Raw genomic sequence first — 16,266 nt, 5'->3', positions numbered from 1 at the left:
TTCATGAGGACCCATGTGACACGTCTATTGTCTGTTTTAAATACACTGTAAAGTGCTTAATTGACCAACTGCTTGCAGCCAACTTCTGCAGTCTTTTGTAAAAGTGTAATTTGTATAGCCATGGCCTTGAACCTTAGTCACTGTTCTAGCCATCTACCACCCGGTACTCTACCATGCAACTTAGAGACTGCTGCCCTATGTACAGTCATTAACACTGGTCACTTTAATAATGTTTACAAACTGTTTTACCCACTTTATATGTACAGTGCCTTCAGAAAGTATTCACACCCTTTGACTTTTTCCACATTTTGTTGTGTTACAGACTGAATTTAAAATGGATCCAATTTAGATTTTGTGTTACTGATCTACACACAATTACCCATAATGTCAAAGTGCAATTTTTTTTGTAGAGATTTTTTACAAAATTAATTAAAAATGAAAAGCTGTAATGTCTTGAGTCAATAACTATTCAACCCCTTTGTTATGGCAAGCCTAATTAAGTTCTGTAGTAAACTTTTGCTTAACAAGTCACATTATGAGTTGCATGGAATCACTATGTGCAATAACAGTGTTTAACATGATTTTTTTTATGCATACCTCATCTCTGTACCCCACACATACAATTATCTGTAAGGTCCCTCAGACGAGCAGCAAATTTCAAATACAGATTTAACCACAAAGACTGTGAGGTTTTCTAATGCCTCACAAATAATACAAATATTCCAAAACATGCATTTGCAGTAAGGCACTAAAGTAAAACCGCAAAAAATGTGGTAAAGAAATTTACTTCCTGAACACAAAATGATGTTCGGGGCAAATCTAAAACAACACATCACTGAGTACCACTCTTCATATTTTCAAGCATAGTGGTGGCTGCATCATGTTGTGGGTATGCTTGTCATTGGCAAGGACTAGGGAGTTTGTTGGGGGTATAAAAATAAACGGAATAGAGCTACGCACAGGTAAAATCCTTGAAGAAAACCTGGTTCAGTCTGCTTTCCAACAGACACTGGGAGACAAATTCACCTTTCAGCAGGACAATAACCTAAAAAACAAGGCCAAATATACACTGGAGTTGCTTACCAAGATGACATTGAATGTTCCTGAGTGGCCAAGTCGCAGTTTTGACTTAAATCGACTTGAAAATCTATGGCAAGACTTGTAAATGGTTGTCTAGCAATGATCAACAACCAACTTGACAAGAGCTTGAATAACATTAAGAATAATGTGCAAATATTGTACAATCCAGCTCTTAGACATACGTAGAAAGAGTCACAGCTGTAATCGCTGCCAAAAAGGTGGTTCTAACATGTATTGATTCAGTGGTGTGAATACTTATGTAATGTAAATAATGTATTTAATTTTCAATACATTTGAAAAAATTTCTAAAAAAATGTTTTCACTTTGTCATTATAGGTTAGTGTGTGTAGATGGCTGTAACAACTAAATGTGGTATAAGTAACAACTAAATGTGGAATAAATCAAGGGGTATGAATACTTCCTGAAGAATCTGTATATACTGTATTCTAGTCATGGCTCATCTTATAACTACTGCTGTACACACCGTTTCTATTCATATACTGTCTTTACACACCATTATATATACACAGTTGAAGTCGGAAGTTTACAAACACTTAGGTTGGAGTCATTAAAACTCGTAATTTAAACCACTCCACAAATGTCTTATTAACAAACTATAGTTTTGGCAAGTCAGTTAGGACATCTACTTTGTGCATGACACAAGTAATTTTTCTAACAATTGTTTACAGACAGATTATTTCACTTATAATTCACTGTATCACAATTCCAGTGGGTCAGAAGTTCACATACACTAAGTTGACTGTGCCATCAAACAGCTTGGAAAAATCCAGAAAATTATGTCATGGCTTTAGAAGCTTCTGTTAGGCTAAGTGACAACATTTGAGTCAATTGGAGGTGTACCTGTGGATGTATTTTAAGGCCTACCTTCAAACTCAATGCCTCTTTGCATGACATCATGGGAAAATCAAAAGAAATCAGCCAAGACCTCAAAAAAAACATTGTTGACCTCCACAAGTCTGGTTCATCCTTGGGAGCAATTTCCAAATGCCTGAAGGTACCACGTTCATCTGTACAAACAATAGTACGTAAGTATAAACACCATGGGACCACGCAGCCGTCATACCGCTCAGGAAGGAGACACGTTCTGTCTCCTAGAGATGAACGTACTTTGGTGCGAAAAGTGCAAATCAATCCCAGAACAACAGCAAAGGACCTTGTGAAGATGCTGGAGGAAACAGGTACAAAAGTATCTATATCCACAGTAAAACGAGTCCTATATCGCCATAACCCGAATGGTCGCTCAGCAAGGAAGAAGCCACTGCTCCAAAACCGGCATAAAAAGCCAGACTACGGTTTGAAACTGCACATGGGGACAAAGATCATACTTTTTAGAGAAATGTCCTCTGGTCTGATGAAACAAAAATATAACTGTTTGGCCATAATAACTAGAGGTCGACCGATTGTTTTTTGTTTTTTTTTAGCCGATACCGATTATTGGAGGACCAAAAACCCGATACCGATTAATCGGACAATTTTTATTTTTTTTGTAATAATGACAATTACAACAATACTAAATGAACACTTATTTTAACTTAATATAATACATATATACTATCAATTTAGCCTCAAATAAATAATGAAACATGTTCAATTTGGTTTAAATAATGCAAAAACAAAGTGTTGGAGAAGAAAGTAAAAGTGCAATATGTGCCATGTAAAAAAGCTAACGTTTAAGTTCCTTGCTCAGAACATATGAAAGCTGGTGGTTCCTTTTAACATGAGTCTTCAATATTCCCAGGTAAGAAGTTTTAGGTTGTAGATATTATAGGAATTATAGGACTATTTCTCTCTATACGATTTATATTTCATATACCTTTGACTATTAGATGTTCTAATAGGCACTTTAGTATTGCCAGTGTAACAGTATAGCTTCCGTACCTCTTCTCGCTCCTACCTGGGCTCGAACCAGGAACACATCAACAACAGCCACCCTCGAAGCAGTGTTACCCATGTAGAGCAAGGGGAACAACCACTCCCAAGTCTCAGAGCGAGTGACGTTTGAAACGCTATTAGCGCGCACCCCGCTAACTAGCTAGCCATTTCACATCGGTTACACCAGCCTAATCTCGGGGGTTGAAGTCATAAACAGCGCAATGCTTGAAGAATTGCGAAGAGCTGCTGGAAATCGCACAAAGGTGCTGTTTGAATGAATGCTTACGAGCCTGCTGCTACCTACCATCGCTCAGTCAGACTGCTCTATCAAATATCAAATCATAGACTTAATTATAACATAATAACACACAGAAATACGAGCCTTTGGTCATTAATATGGTTGAATCCGGAAACGATTATTTCGAAAACGAAACATTTATTATTTCAGTGAAATACGGAACCGTTCCGTATTTTATCTAACGGGTGGCATCCCTAAGTCTAAATATTCCTGTTACATTGCACAACATTCAATGTTATGTCATAATTATGTACAATTCTGGCAAATTAGTTACGGCCTTTGTTAGGAATAAATGGACTTCACACAGTTCGCAATGAACCAGGCGGCCCAAACTACTGTATATACCCTGACTGCTTGCACGGAACGCAAGAGAAGTAACACAACGTCACATCCCTAGTTATAAGAAATTCATGTTAGCAGGCAATATTAACTAAATATGCAGGTTTAAAAATATATACTTGTGTATTGATTTTAAAGAAAGGCATTGATGTTTATGGTTAGGTACATTGGTGCAACGACAGTGCTTTTTTCGCAAATGCGCTTGTTAAATCATCACCCGTTTGTTGAAGTAGGCTGTGATTCGATGAGAAATTAACAAGCACCGCATTGATTATATGCAACGCAGGACACGTTAGATAAACTAGTAATATCATCAACCATGTGTAGTTAACTAGTGATTATGTTAAGATTGATAGTTTTTTATAAGATAAGTTTAATGCTAGCTAGCAACTTACCTTGGCTTCTTGCTGCCCTCACGTAACATGTAGTCAGCCTGCCATGCAGGTTCCTTGTGGAGTGCAATGTAAGGCAGGTGGTTAGAGCGTTGGACTAGTAACCGGAAGGTTGCAAAAACGAATCCCCGAGGTGACAAGGTAAAAATCTGTTGTTCTGCCCCTGAACAAGGCAGTTAACCCCCGTTCCTAGGCCATCATTGAAAATAAGAATGTGTTTTTAATCTGACTTGCCTAGTTAAATAAAGGTGTTATAAAAACTTGAAATAGGCCCTAATTAAATCGGCCATTCCGATTAATCGGTCGACCTCTAATAATGACCATCGTTATGTTTGGAGGAAAAAGGGGGACGCTTGCAAGCCGAAGAACACCATCCCAACCGTGAAGCAGTGGGGGTGCTTTGATGCAGGAAGGACTGGTGCACTTCACTAAATAGATGGTATCATGAGGAAAGAAAGTTATGTGGATATATTGAAGCAACATCTCAAGACATCAGTCAGGAAGTTAAAAGTTGGAAGACCCATTTGCAACCAAATGGACAATGACCCCAAGCATACTTCCAAAGTTGTGGCAAAATGGCTTAAGGACAACAAAGTCAAGGTATTGGAGTGGCCATCACAAAGCCCTGACCTCAATCCTATAGCAAATGTGTGGGGAGAACTGAAAAAGCGTGTGCGAGCAAGAGGCCTACAAACCTGACTCAGTTACACCAGCTCTGTCAGGAAGAATGGGCCAAAATTCACCCAACTTATTGTGGGAAGCTTGTGGAAGGCTACCTGAAACATTTGACCCAAGTTAAACAATTTAAAGGCAAGGCTACCAAATACTAAATTGAGTGTATGTAAACTTCTGACCCACTGGGAATGTGATGAAAGAAATAAAAGCTGAAATAAATCATTCTCTCTACTATTATTCTGACATTTCACATTCTTAAAATAAAGTGGTGATCCTAACTGACCTAAGACACGGAATTTTTACTAGGATTAAATGTCAGGAATTGTGAAAAACTGAGTTTAAATGTATTTGGCTAAGGTGTATATAATGTTCCGACTTCAACTGTGTGTGTGTGTGTGTGTGTGTGTGTGTGTGTGTGTGTGTGTGTGTGTGTGTGTGTGTGTATGTATGTATATATATATGCGCTGGAAACAGCAGATTTTCTTTATGGAATATCTACATAGGCGTACAGAGGCCCATTATCAGCAACCATCACTCCTGTGTTCCAATGGCACGTTGTGTTAGCTAATCAAAGTTTAGCATTTTAAAAGGCTAATTGATCATTAGAAAACCCTTTGCAATTATGTTAGCACAGCTGAAAACTGTGGAGCTGATTAAAGAAGCAATAAAACTGGCCTTCTTTAGACTAGTTCAGTATCTGGAGCATCATAATTTTTTTTCTTCCCAAGATGGCGTAGCAGTTCAGACGTCCTTTACCCTCCTCTTGTCGTGTCCCGTGTATATATATATTTACATATTTTTCTTCGCATTATCTTTTTACATTTTTTCTTCTAAAACTCAACCTCAAAGCACTCTCCTGCAACCCGCCTCACCAATTTAAAAAATAAAGTATTATTTACCTCAAATCCGATTTCCACAACAGAAGCTAGCCAGAGGTTAGCCATTTTCACTGGCTAACGTTGGAGTTCAGCTAGCCACGGTTAGCTGTCCTCAGCTATCCATTAGCTCGAAAAGCTATCGCCAGTTTTTGTACAGCGCGACTCAGACCAGAGCACACCGGACCTATTCTCTCTCCTTTCCCCGATTTCTACCGCAGGCTCTGGACATTTACACCTGGATCTTGCAGCTAACTAGCTGCTACCTGAGTGACTATTGGCAACGTCGGCCCCGGAATTAACACACATTATCCCGGAGCTAGCCAGCTGAAGAGTTCCGTCAGCCACTCGTGGGCTTTTCCTGAGCTAGCCAGCTGAAGTGTCTCCTGGGCTACAATCACCTACCCTGACCCGCTTTACTGCCGATGCGGAGCCCCATCGGGCCTTCACGACTGGACCACCGACGTTATCTGCCCGAGGGAGTTATCCAACTGGCCCCTCCGTCGCGACGTAACCTGATCGCCCATCTGCGGCCCACTAATCGTTAATCGTTAGCTGTCTTATCGGCTGCGATCTGAATAGGTTTATCGGACACTTTTCTTGGGCCACTATAACTAACTATTTTGCCAACTTGGACTGGTCCCCCCTTCCACACGGAACCCCACTAACGGAAACGCACGAGGTGGCTAAAAACAGACCTCCCTCCATCTTCCACCAGCTTGCTACCTATGGCCCGGCTAGCTGTCTGAATCTCACTGGACCCTTTGATCACTCGGCTAAGCATGCCTCTCCTTAATGTCAATATGCAATGTCCATTGCTGTTCTGGTTAGTGTTTATTGGCTTATTTCACTGTAGAGCCTCTAGCCCTGCTCATTATACCTTATCCAACCTCTCAGTTCCTCCACCCACACATGCTATGACATCTTCTGGTTTCAATGATGTTTCTAGAGACAATATCTCTCTCATCATCACTAAATGCCTAGGTTTACCTCCTCTGTATTCACATCCCACCATACCTTTGTCTGTACATTATACCTTGAAGCTATTTTATCGCCCCCAGAAACCTGCTCCTTTTTCTCTCTATTCTGGACGTCACAGACGACCAATTCTCATAGCTTTTAGCCGTACCCTTATACTCATTCTTCTCTGCTCCTCTGGGGATGTAGAGGTGAATCCAGGCCCTGCAGTGCTTGGCTCCACTCCTACTCCCCAGGCGCTCTCTTTTGAGGACTTCTGTAACCGTAATAGCCTTGGTTTCATGCATGTTAACATTAGAAGCCTCCTCCCTAAGTTTGATTTATTCACTGCTTTAGCACACTCTGCCAACCCGGATGTCCTAGCTGTGTCTGAATCTTGCCTTAGGAAGTCCACCAAAAACTCTGAAATCTTCATCCCTAACTACAACGTTTTCAGATAAGATAGAACGACCAAAGGGGGCGGTATAGCAATCTACTGCAGAGATAGCCTGCAGAGCTCTGTCCTGCTATCCAGGTCTGTACCCAAACAATTTGAACTTCTACTTTTAAAAATCCACCTCTCCAAAAACAAGTCTCTCACCGTCGCCGCCTGCTATAGACCCCCCTCGGCCCCTAGCTGTGCTCTGGACACCATATGTGAACTGATTGCCCCCCATCTATCTTCAGAGCTCGTGCTACTAGGTGACCTAAACTGGGACATGCTTAACACCCCAGCCATCCTACAATCCAAGCTTGATGCCCTCAATCTCACACAAATTATTAATGAACCCACCAGGTACAACCCCAAAGCCGCAAACACTGGCACCCTTATAGATATCATCCTAACCAACGTGCCCTCTAAATACACCTCTGCTGTATTCAACCAAGATCTCAGCGATCACTGCCTCATTGCCTGCAACCGTAATGGTTCAGAGGTCAAACGACCTCCACTCATCACTGTCAAACGCTCCCTGAAACATTTCAACGAGCAAGCCTTTTTAATCGACCTGGCCCTGGTATCCTGGAAAGATATTGACCTCATCCCGTCAGTAGAGGATGCCTGGTTATTTTTTTAAAATGCCTTCCTCACCATCTTAAATAAGCATGCCCCTTTCAAGAAATTTAGAACCAGTAACAGATATAGCCCTTGGTTCTCCCCAGACCTGACTGCCCTAAACCAACACAAAAATATCCTGTGGCGTTCTGCATTAGCATCGAACTGCCCCCGCGATATGCAACTTTTCAGAGAAGTTAGAAACCAATATACACAGGCAGTTAGAAACGCCAAGGCTAGCTTTTTCAAACAGAAATTTGCTTCCTGCAACTCAAACTCTAAAAAGTTCTGGGACACTGTAAAGTCCATGGAGAATAAGAACACCTCCTCCCAACTGCCCACTGCACTGAGGATAGGAAACTCTGTCACCACCGATAAGCCTACTATAATTGAGAATTTCAATAAGCATTTTCTACGGCTGGCCATGCTTTCCACCTAACTACCCCTACTGCATTCAACAGCACTGCACCCCCCACAGCTACTCGCCCAAGCCTCCCCCATTTCTCCTTCTCCCAAATCCATTCAGCTGATGTTCTGAAAGAGCTGCAAAATCTGGACCCTACAAATCAGCTGGGCTTGACAATCTGGACCCTTTCTTTCTAAAATGATCTGCCGAAATTATTGCAACCCCTATTACTAGCCTGTTCAACCTCTCTTTTGTGTCGTCTGAGATTCCCATAGATTGGACAGCAGCTGCTGTCATCCCCCTCTTCAAAGGAGGTGACACTCTTGACCCAAATTGCTACACACCTATATCCATCCTACCCTGCCTTTCTAAGGTCTTCGAAAGCCAAGTCAACAAACAGATTACCGACCATTTCGAATCCCACCGCACCCTCTCCGCTATGCAATCTGGTTTCAGAGCTGGTCATGGGTGCACCTCAGCCATGCTCAAGGTCCTAAACGACATCGTAACCGCCATCGATAAGAAACAATACTGTGCAGCCGTATTCATCGACCTGGCCAAAGCTTTTGACTCTGTTAATCACCACACCCTCATCGGCAGACTCAGTAGCCTTGGTTTCTCAAACGATTGCGTCGCCTGGTTCACCAACTACTTCTCTGATAGAGTTCAGTGTGTCAAATCGGAGGGCCTGCTGTCCGGACCTCTGGCAGTCTCTATGGGGGTACCACAGGGTTCAATTCTTGGGCCAACTCTTTTCTCTGTATACATCAATGATGTCGCTCTTGCTGCTGGTGAATCTCTGATCCACCTCTACGCAGACGACACCATTCTGTATACTTCTGGCCCTTCTTTGGACACTGTGTTAACAACCCTCCAGACGAGCTTCAATGCCATACAACTCTCCTTCCGTGGTCTTCAACTGCTCCTAAATACATGTAAAACTAAATGCATGCTCTTCAACCGATCGCTGCCTGCACCTGCCCAGCATCACTTCTCTGGACGGTTCTGACTTAGAATTTGTGGACAACTACAAATACCTAGGTGTCTGGTTAGACTGTAAACTCTCCTTCCAGACTAACATCAATCATCTCCAATCCAAAGTTAAATCTAGAATTGGCTTCCTATTTCGCAACAAAGCATCCTTCACTCATGCTGCCAAACATACCCTCGTAAAAACTGACCATCCTACCAATCCTCGACTTCGGCGATGTCATTTACAAAATAGCCTCCAATACCCTACTCAACAAGCTGGATGCAGTCTATAACAGTGCCATCCGTTTTGTCACCAAAGCCCCATATACTACCCACCACTGCGACCTGTACGCTCTCGTTGGCTGGCCTTCGCTTCATAATCGTCGCCAAACACATTGGCTCCAGGTCATCTACAAGTCCCCCCTTATCTCCGCTCACTGGTCACCATAGCAGCACCCACCTGTAGCACGCGCTCCTGCAGGTATATCTCTCTGGTCACCCCTAAAGCCAACTCCTCCTTTGGTCATCTCTCCTTCCAGTTCTCTGCTGCCAATGACTGGAACGAACTACAAAAATCTCTGAAACTGGAAACACTTATCTCCCTCACTAGCTTTAAGCACCAGCTATCAGAGCAGCTCCCAGATCACTGCACCTGTACATAGCCCATCTATAATTTAGCCCAAACTACTACTTCTTCCCCTACTGTATTTATTTATTTATTATTTTGCTCCTTTGCACCATATTATTTATATTTTAACTTTGAACTTTCTTCAAATTATAATTCTACTATTCCAGTGTTTTACTTGCTATACTTTATTTACTTTGCCTTTACCTCCCTTATCCCTTATCTCACATAATTTGCTCACATTGTATATAGTCTTATTTTTGTCTACTGTATCTTTGATTGTATGTTGTTTTACTCCATGTGTAACTCTGTGTTTTTGTATGTTGTCGAACTGCTTTGCTTTATCTTGGCCAGGTCGCAATTGTAAATGAGAACTTGTTCTCAACTTGCCTACCTGGTTAAATAAAGGTGAAATAAAATAAAATAAATCAGCATTTGTGGGATCGATTACAGGCTCAAAATGGCCAGAAACAAAGAACTTTCTTCTGAAACTCGTCGGTCTATTCTTGTTCTGAGAAATGAAGGCTATTCCATGCAGGGAATTGCCAAGAAACTGAAGATCTCGTACAATGCTGTGTACTACTCCCTTCACAGAACAGCAAAAACTGTCTCTAACCAGAATAGAAAGAGAAGAAGGAGGCCCCGGTGCATAACTGAGCAAGAGGACAAGTAAATTAGAGTGTCTAGGTTGAGAAACAGATGCCTCACAAGTCCTCAACTGGCATCTTCATTAAATAGTACCCGCAAAACACCAGTCTCAACGTCAACAGTGAAGAGGTGACTCCGGGATGCTGGCCTTCTAGGCAGAGTTGCAAAGAAAAAAGCCATATCTCACACTGGCCAATAAAAATAAAAGATTAAGATGGGCAAAAGAACACAGACACTGGACAGAGGAAGATTGGAAAAAAGTGTTATGGACAGACAAATCTAAGTTTGAGGTGTTCGGATCACAAAGAAGAACACTAGTGAGATGCAGAAAAAATTAAAAGATGCTGGAGGAGAGCTTGACGTCATCTGTCAAGCATGGTGGAGGCAATGTGATGGTCTGGGGGTGCTTTGGTAGTGGTAAAGTGGGAGATTTGTACAGGGTAAAAGGGATCTGGAAGAAGGAAGGCTAGCACTCCATTTGGCAACACCACGCCATACCCTGCAGGCAGCACTTAATTGGAGCCAATTTCCTCCTACAACAGGACAATGACCCAAAGTACAGCTCCAAACTATGAAATAACTATTTAGGGAAGAAGCAGTCAGCTGGTATTCTGTCTATAATGGAGTGGCCAGCACAGTCACCAGATCTCAACCCTATTGAGCTGTTGTGGGAGCAGCTTGACCGTATGGTACGTAAGAAGTGCCCATCAAGCCAATCCAACTTGTGGGAGGTGCTTCAGGAAGCATGGGGTGAAATCTTATCAGATTATCTCAACAAATTGACAACTAGAATGCTAAAGGTTTGCAAGGCTGTAATTGCTGCAAATGGAGGATTCTATGACGAAAGCAAAGTTTGAAGGACACAATTATTGTTTCCAATGCTTGTTCAATGAACCATAAACAATTAATGAACATGCACCTGTGGAACGGTCGTTAAGACACTAACAGCTTACAGACGGTAGGCAATTAAGGTCACAGTTATGAAAATTTACAACACTAAAGAGGCCTTTCTACTGACTCTGAAAAACACTGAAAGAAAGATGCCCAGGGTCCCTGCTCATCTGTGTGAACGTGCCTTAGGCATGCAGCAAGGAGGCATGAGGACTGCAGATGTGGCCAGGGCAATAAATTGCAATGTCCGTACTGTGAGATGGCTAAGACAGCGCTACAGGGAGACAGGATGGACAGCTGACCATCCTCGCAGTGGCAGATCACGTGTAACAACACCTGCACAGGATCGGTACATCCGAACATCACACCTGCGGGACAGGTACAGGATGGCAACAACAACTGCCCGAGTTACACCAGGAACGCACAATCCCTCCATCAGTGCTCAGACTGTCTGCAATAGGCTGAGAGAGGCTGGACTGAGGGCTTGTAGGCCTGTTGTAAGGCAGGTCCTCACCAGACATCACCGGCAACAACATCACCTATGGGCACAAACCCACCGTCGCTGGACCAGACAGGACTGACAAAAAGTGCTCTTCTCTGACGAGTAATGGTTTTGTCTCACCAGGGATGATGGTCGGATTTGCGTTTATCGTTGAAGGAATGAGCGTTACACCGAGGCCTGTACTCTGGAGCGGGATCGATTTGGAGGTGGAGGGTCCGTCATGGTCTGGGGCGGTGTGTCACAGCATCATAAGACTGAGCTTGTTGTCATTGCAGGCAATCTCAACGTTATGGCATTACAGGAAAGATCCTCATCCCTCATGTGGTACCCTTCCTGCAGGCTCATTCTGACATGACCCTCCAGCATGACAATGCCACCAGCCATACTGCTCATTCTGTGAGTGATTTCCTGCAAGACAGGAATGTCAGTGTTCTGCTTTGGCCAGCGAAGAGCCCGGATCTCAATCCCATTGAGCACGTCTGGGACCTGTTGGATCGAGGGTGAAGGCTAGGGCCATTCCCCCAGAAAGGTCTGGGAACTTGCAAGTGCCTTGGTGGAAGAGAGGGGTAACATTTCACAGAAAGAACTGGCAAATCTGGTGCAGTCCATGAGGAGGAGACGCACTGCAGTACTTAATGCAGCTGGTGGCCACACCAGATACTGACTGTTGCTTTTGATTTTGACCCCCCCTTTGTTCAGGGACACATTATTCCATTTCTGTTAGTCACATGTCTGTGGAACTTGTTCAGTTTATGTCTCAGTTGTTGAATCCTGTTATGTTCATACAAATATTTACACATGTTAAGTTTGCTGAAAATAAACGCAGCTGACAGTGAGAGGACGTTTCTTTTTTTTTGCTGAGTTTATGTACAATACGAGTCAAAGGTTTGGACACACCTACTCATTCAAGGGTTTTTCTTTGTTTTTACTATTTTCCACATTGTAGAATAATAGTGAAGACAACAAAACTATGAAATAACATGGAATCATGTAGTAACCAAAAAAAGTGTTAAACAAGTCCAAATCTATTTTATATGAGATTCTTCAAAGTAGCCACCCTTTGCCTTGATGACAGCTTGCACACTCGTGGCATTCTCTCAACCAGCTACATGAGGTAGTCACCTGGAATGCATTTCAATTAACAGGTGTGCCTTGTTAAAAGTCTTTGGAATTTCTTTCCTTCTTAAAGCGTTTGAGCCAATCAGTTGTGTTGTGACAAGGTAGGGGTAGTACACAGAAGACAGCCCTATTTGGTAAAAGACCAAATTCATATTATGGCAAGAACAGCTCAAATAAGCAAAGAGAAACGACAATCCATCATTACTTTAAGACATGAAGGTCAGTCAATACGGAAAATTTCAAGAACTTTGAAAGTTTCTTCAAGTGCAGTCGCAAAAACCATCAAGCGCTATGATGAAACTGGCTCTCATGAGGACCGCCACAGGAAAGGAAGACCCAGAGTTACGTCTGCGGCAGAGGACAAGTTCATTAGAGTTACCAGCCTCAGAAATTGCAGCCCAAATAAATGCTTCACAGAGTTCAAGTAACCATCCCATTAGGTTTGTGCTTAGTGGGACTATCATTTGTTTTCCAACAGGACAATGACCATACACACCTCCAGGCTGTGTAAGGGCTAATTGACCAAAAAGGAGAGTGATGGAGTGCTGCATCAGATGACCAGGCCTCCACAATCACCCGACCTCAACCCAATTGAGATGGTTTGGAATGAGTTGGACCGCGGAGTGAAGGAAAAGCAGCCGACAAGTGCTCAGCATATGTGGGAACTCCTACAAGTCTGTTGGAAAAGAATTCCAGGTGAACCTGGTTGAGAGAATGCCAAGAGTATGCAAAGCTGTCATCAAGGCAAAGGTTGGCTACTTTGAAGAATCTAAAATATATTTTGATTTGTTGAACACTTTTTTGGTTACTACATGATTCCATGTGTTATTTCATAGTTTTGATGTGTTCACTATTATTCTACAATGTAGAAAATAGTAAAAATAAAGAAAAACCCTTGAATGAGTAGGTGTCCAAACTTTTGACTGGTACTGTATATGTATTTATATTCCATTCTCTGACATTGCTCCTTCTGATATTTCTGAACTTCTTTATTTGTGTTTTTCTGGATTTTGTGTGCATTTTTTATTTTTTACTGCTATGTATCCACTACTGGATTTCCCTGCACCTGCAAATCTGTTTACATGACCAATAATCTTTGATTTGAATGATAATTGGCAGGTTTCAATCGTGACAGTGAAACAAGTGATATCGTTACACATTTGGTCAGTTTCGTTTTCCAAGTCAGTTTACTATACATCCAGTAGCCTAATTGTTTGGGGTTGAATACTTTTGGACCAATATTACTCCGTTTTACTGGCTGTAATTAAAATGTTGATGACTTGATAAATTCATTATGGTATAAAATGTGACAGTTTATGAAGAAACAGCCTATTCGATTACAGACCAATGAAGCTTTTATTGACAACACAGTGCTGTCACACCAGGTGTTAAACGTAACCACTGGCCTCATGCACTGTAAACAAGTTGTCTGTGGAGTTATAGGCCAGGTCAGAAGTAGGTTGATGAACCACGTCCTCTACTAAACCAATGCCATGGCACATAGCTAGATATTATGATGTAGCTAGCTAGAAAAAACTGTAGCTAGTGAATAACATTGAATAGGATGCTAAATGTTTAATATCAGCTAGCCATTTGAGCACACCCTGTATGTTATTTAGTTAGTTGCAGACCAAACTATGCGCGGGCAGCTTCTAGAATCTAGATAGTTTCATGTTGACGTTAGTTGTAGCTAATATTAGCTAGCTAGCACGTTTAACGTTAGCTTTATGCATCACAATTAGTGGGTGCTGCTGGACTAGCTAGGCTGTGCTATAGAAACCCATTTACGTCATTGCAAATTGGGTTTGAGTTATTTTGCTGCAATTTAGCTACGTTAGCTATCCTGATAAAATAGATTTGTGCACAACGAACACAATTAGCTAGCTAACTAGCAATGTTAGCTACCTGGTCTGTCCAATAATCATAATAGGACGGGAAGGCAAGCAGCTTACAAAAAGAGGGTGATTAGGTGCAGATGTTAGAAATACAGCAGTGGTAGGTGGGTAAGCATATATAACACTGAATAAAGCGGATGTTGTTGCAGACAATCTTCCCCCCAACATGTAATTTCCCCGTACTAAATGCTGAGAAAAACAAGACAGAGACACTTTTTCAATGCATTCGTTACCTGGGAACGCTTAAGGCCCCACGAAGAGTAAAAGGTTGTTTTGTGACACTCCCGCTGCTCTGGCAGGAAACCCCGGTCTTGAGTCGACTGCTCCGCCGCTTTTCCTTCACCCTTTGTCGTCTTGACAACCCCGACCAGCGGCGGCGAGTCGGGGGCCCCGTCACAATCAAATCCTGGGCCTTTCCTCCAATTTTCCCTTTCTTTTGTCCTCACCTCCACAAATTATGAGAGCACAATCGGGGTGCCTGTAGGTCCCGTAACCAGTGAGGTCCATACACCCCCTCCCCTCTTGTTCCCTCTCCTTTCCTCTTTCACACACTGTTTAGGTGAAACCACCTAGCTCGAGCTCAAATTAAACGCATTGCCAGTGTCACCGCACTAACTGTACAACTAATAATTATAAATCTCAAGTGCCTATTTCCATGATACGTACATCGTATAAAAGCATGCATCTATCCGTAGACCTATTCGTTTTCCTGTTACTGTTTTTTTGCTACTGAAAGACCGCCTTGAAAATGCATACACTCATATTCCTGCACCCCCTCCCTCATCTCTTCCCATCACATCCCTCCATCTCCCCTCCCTTTCCCAATGTTTTCTACTTAATTATTTTTGTATTTATATATTATATTATATATATATATATATATAAACACTGAGCGCAAAATATTACTGTTTTAAATCACTGCATTTTGCTATCTTTGCTCTTTCAATCAGTTTCTTTGTTCTTATTGCATCCAAGTGCATGATTACTGAATTCACTACAAAGGAACCCATAAAGAGACATGACAGTGGTTGAACGGTGTTAATGGGTTTAATAAAGATACAGACAGCATACTGGTTGATCTGGTTATTTGCCTGGTCTTTAAAATCTCTGATGTTTAGGGATAAAGCCTGACATTAAGTAACTGTAGCCTACCTTAGCTACAGCACACTGACACCCAACACATAACATAAAGCCCTTCTCAACTGACTCCTGACTTATGAAATGTCTCATTAAATTACCCTACTGCAAGGAATACCATGCACTGAAATTAAAGCAATGAAAGCCTAGGCTATCGAATAGCCTACCTGATTAGATTTATCACATTGTGATTAGGAAACCATGTTATCATGTACAATAACAGAGGTTCTAAACAATATCGTTTCCCTATTTAATTAGTGTTGTCACTGAGTGCTTATCTCCTCTCAAGCACAGGCAGTGAATGCAGTACAGACACACTCACTCTCTCCTAGTCATAATGGCCTGGCCTATGGCCCCCATCCACGCTGATGCACTTTTAATGTACTGCAGTGTGCACACACTCATTCACCAATCTTTTATTTTCTGTCTCTATTTCTAAATAACACAGTTCAATTATTTCGTTCCCATGCAGATACCCGTCTATTTCTACCATGGTTACCATAGCAAC

The 16,266-nt window shown here is 42.1% G+C and overlaps 1 protein-coding gene across 2 annotated transcripts in view; it reads right to left on the bottom strand.

Moving 5' to 3' along the window:
- The window catches only part of LOC115171336 (transcription factor 20), a 28,921-nt gene extending 13,535 nt beyond the window's left edge, over positions 1–15,386 (bottom strand). The window contains exon 1 of one of the 2 annotated variants that reach the window (XM_029728051.1): positions 14,855–15,386. The gene's annotated coding sequence lies outside the window, so the exon portion shown is untranslated. The remainder of the gene's footprint in view (positions 1–14,854) is intronic. The other variant, XM_029728050.1, reaches the window with a different exon arrangement.
- Between the last annotated feature and the right edge of the window lie 880 nt (positions 15,387–16,266).

The sequence above is a fragment of the Salmo trutta genome, chromosome 32 (genome assembly GCF_901001165.1).
Source record: "Salmo trutta chromosome 32, fSalTru1.1, whole genome shotgun sequence".
NCBI classification, from domain to species: Eukaryota; Metazoa; Chordata; class Actinopteri; order Salmoniformes; family Salmonidae; genus Salmo; species Salmo trutta.
Note: the sequence above shows the minus strand (reverse complement) of the source record. Positions and strands in the feature narration are given on the sequence as shown.